Genomic DNA, 4267 nt, shown 5'->3' on the forward strand with positions numbered 1-4267 from the left:
GAGAGGGAGAGGGACAGGGAGAGGGGGAGGGGGAGAGGGAGAGGGAACCTTTTTAGTTGAGGAACTGAGGAAAGGCCAAACTGCTCTGAAGAGATCAGAGTTTATGGTTACTCTGGATACAACAGAAATGAGCTGCGCAGCTTATCTTCTGCTTGTCTGACAGAACCATGGCCAATTCTTTTCCATCCTGTCCTTTCTCCTAGAAAGCTGACCGACTCTCTAGCACATCATGAAGCTACCTGATCCTCTTGCTTATGACAGGCCTTGGACAGTAAGGAGCCCCCAAAGAAACCTAGAAGTAGTGGACCAAGGAGGGGGTTCTCATGGGACTGCCTTGTCCTGTCACCATGATACCATCTGCGATGTTTTCACAGGACACCACTGCATTGCTGCAACGCTGGTGGGAAAACAGTAAAACCCAGACAGAAAGCCCTGGCAGGTCTGTGTGTTCGAAGTGTGAAATCAGGTCTCTAAGGAAGACTCAGCAGTACATTGTCTTGGTTTCTGGAAGCTGTTATCCTGGCTTGTAGACCCATCACTCCGGTTTCTACCTCCGTCTCTGGCTTGTATTATTGTCTCTGTGTCTTTGTACTTTAAATCCCCCTCTGTATTTTTTTTGAGAACCACTAGATTCATGACTTACGTGAGACCCAGGATGATCTCATTCTGAGACTCAACTAGACATGAAAGGGGGCTTTAAAGAAAAGACACTTATACAATGGCTGGGTTTTAGAACTTGTGGGTTTGAGAGCCACCATTCAACCTGCTACATCACGCTGTAGAAATTTTCAATCCCAATCCAGGGTTTCTATCCTGCCTTTGACCACTTGGTTCCTGGATAGGAGACACACACAGCCTTTATATTTACAACACACAGAGCGGGCAGACATCTACCCTCTATGTTATTAGAGTGTCATCTCCCAGAGATAACTCTGTTATTACTTACTATGTTTATCTGGGCTGCTCGCAACTCCAATTGGCCAGCCCTTAGGGCCACATTTTCATGGCCTCACCTAACCCATGTCAGCTTCTCCTTCCTCCTTCACCTTCTTTTCTCTCCCTCATGGTTCTCCTCTGGCCCCTCCACCATCCCCAGGCCCAGGAACCCTAAAACCCACTTACATCTCTCTGCCCAGCTATTGGCAGCATCTTTATTCAGCAATCAGAAATAACTAGGGACAAGGTTATATATCGTCACATGGGTCTGTCCCTGGGGCAACCAGGTCTTGAGGAAACAACATTAGCATTAGAGGGATGGAGAGATGGCTCGTCGATTAAGAGCACTGGCTGTTCTTCCAGAGGTCCGGAGTTCAATTCCCAGCAACCACATGGTGGCTCACAACCATCTGTAATGGGATCTGATGCCCTCTTCTGGTGTGTCTGAAGACAGCTATAGTGTACTCATATAAATAAATAAATCTTTTTTAAAATAATAGCATTAGAATATAAGCAGCATGAGGCCAACCAATGACATTATCATCCTCACACATGTACAGAATTTCTCCCCTCTTGTGTTCTATGTCCCATGAGGCCTACAGGCAGCAGCAGCTCTATCTGCGACTCAGTGGTCCCTTGCCTCAGTACCCCTACATCTATGTAAGAAGTATTTATCAAATACTCTCCATGTGTTTCCATGTGTTCCCCTCTGTGCCCCCTCCCTGAAACAGCAGTGCAGAAATTGCTCAGAAGACAAGAGCCTTAAACAAGACTCACCAGTAGCTGTCAGGAAAAGTGCCTTTTACAGCTAAATTTCACAAAGGTGAACTCACAATGGAAGCTCATTTGTAAACATGGTTAAATAAATTAAATCTTCCACGTTCTATCAAAATGCCCAAGGAATTAGAAAATCTATTAAAAAATCCTTAGGAGTTATTTTCTGAGTAGTATTTCAAGAATGGACAATATGATGGAGAAACAAAAGATATACATTATATCGCAAGCTATGGCAATGGATAGAGAATTGGATGGCACAGCCGGTGTGGTTCTAAGATGACCTGTAAGGCTCTTCCTCAGAAGACACACTTCGTATAACCCTTCCTCTTGAGTGTGGGAAGATAGATGAAATGGAGCATAACTTTTGTTCATTTTTTTTAATGAAGGAGGGTTGGGGTAGGGTCTCAAATATCCAAGTGGGTCTCAAACTTGCTATGTAGTTAAGGATGGCCTTGAATTTCAATTCTCCTGCCTCTGTCCCTCCAAGAGCTGGGACTGGAGGGACATAGCATCACACCAGATTTCTTTGGTTCTGATCATCAAAGCAGCGCAGTGCAAGCACTTTACCAATGAATCTACACTCCATGCCCAGGGGACGTCACCCTTATAAACGGTCACTAATCCGTTGACTCTGCATTCATGAGCCATTCCTGGGGTGGTTCAGACTTTGTCACTGGGAGGTTAGAAGACATAACCTGTGTACCTTCTTCCAGAAATACCACTCCATGGGAGGGTCAGAGAAGCTTTGGCAGACAGAAGGCTGTAGTTCCCTCACAGAATTTAAAGTTTAGGGTTCCCAAGTTGAAGAATTCAGACTCCTGGAAAGGTCCCTGGCCTCTGAAGTGGTGCTGGAGCAGGCAGCCAAAGATCAGGACTAGAAGTATAAGTTTACACATTCTACAACGGTAGTTTAGGAAGAACTAGATTTGGCTGGTTAAAAGATGTGCCATACCTGATTTAAAACAAAACAAAACAAAACAAAACTCCAGAGTGTCATCATGACAACAGGGCTAGGCTTTGTTATGTTGGGATTGTGTCATTAATCCATATTCCTATTACCAACACGGTGACTGAGTACTTTTTAGAACAGCTTGTTTCAGTTTGGGGACTGAGAGGCTGATAAAATTATGGAATACACATTTACTACTTGTTTTGTGATTTAAAGATTTTTTTAAAAGGCAATTTTAAAATTGAATTAAAAAAAGAAGAAAGCCAAGCTGGGTGTGGTGGCGCACCCCTTTAATTCTAGCACTCGGGAGGCAGAGGCAGGCGGATTTCTGAGTTCAAGGCCAGCTTGGTCTACAAAGTGAGTTCCAGGACAGCCAGGGCTATACAGAGAAACCCTGTCTTGAAACCCGCCCCTCCCGCCCCAAATTTGAATTCTATGGCATAGAGACTGTCTAGGTAGTGTTACAGGTATTCACATGTGTATAACTGTATTGTGCTTTCAGCTAAATTGCAAGCTCTGAGGGTAAGAACTAGATCACCCAGTTCTTTACATGTCCTCACACACAGCAGGACTCTGGATGCAGGACTCTGACTTGGGGGATTCTCAGGAAGTGGAGACCCTCTGGTAGGCCCTGCCAGAGCCTTACAAATACAGAAGCAGATGCTCACAGCCAACCATTCCACTGAGTGTGCAGTCCCCAATAGAGGAGTTAGAGAAAGGACCAAAGGAGCTGAAGGCATTTGCAACCCCATAGGAAGAACAACAATATCAACCAACCAGACCCCACAGAGCTCCCAGGGACTAAGTCATCAACAAAGGAGTACACATGGCTCCAGCTGCATATGTAGCAGAGGATGGCCTTGTCATGCATCAATGGGAGGAGAGATCCTTGGTCCTATGAAGGCTTGATGGATGCCCATTGTAGGGGAATCAAGGGCGAGGAGGTGGGAGTGGGTGGGTGGGTAGAAGAACATAAAAGCAGGGGGAGGGAGCATGGGATAGGGGGTTTCCAAGGGGAGACCTGGAAAGGGGAAAACATTTGAAATATAAATTAAAAAAATCCAATTTAAAAAAAAAAAAAGAGTTGGGTCCGGGTGAGCCTCAGTGTGGAACAGCTAGAATGATAGACATTTGTAGGTTTCTGTGGTTAAGCCAAGTGGTCCCCAGCTGAACAAGTTTTCAGGTACTCTGTGTTCCCAGACTGTGGAGCTGTCTGGAAGCCCTGCTAATCATTCACCACTCTTGGCTTCCTTCGACTACTGTGGGAAGGTCGGGTTTGGGAAGGACCAGTCCTATCTTTGAAGTCCTGGGATCAGGATGCTCATGTGTTAATAAGCAATATGTGTTCTTTGATGTTGGGCCAAAATGGGGACTCTGATCACCCCAGATGGGAGCTCCAGAGGGGCAAGCCTGTGCTGCATACATGCTGGTTCCAGCCTCTCGTTGCTGTGGGGTGAGGGCTGCTGTTCATCTTCCTCTGACCACTGATGCTCATCTCCCAGCAGTCAGGCACAGCTGGAGAGACAGATGAATGCAGGAAGGGAGTAAGAACTGAAGCTCCCATCTTACCACAGCCCTGGCAGATGAGAGGCAGCATTAAAGACC

Source organism: Mus caroli, chromosome 1 (assembly GCF_900094665.2).
Source record: "Mus caroli chromosome 1, CAROLI_EIJ_v1.1, whole genome shotgun sequence".
Lineage (NCBI taxonomy): Eukaryota > Metazoa > Chordata > Mammalia > Rodentia > Muridae > Mus > Mus caroli.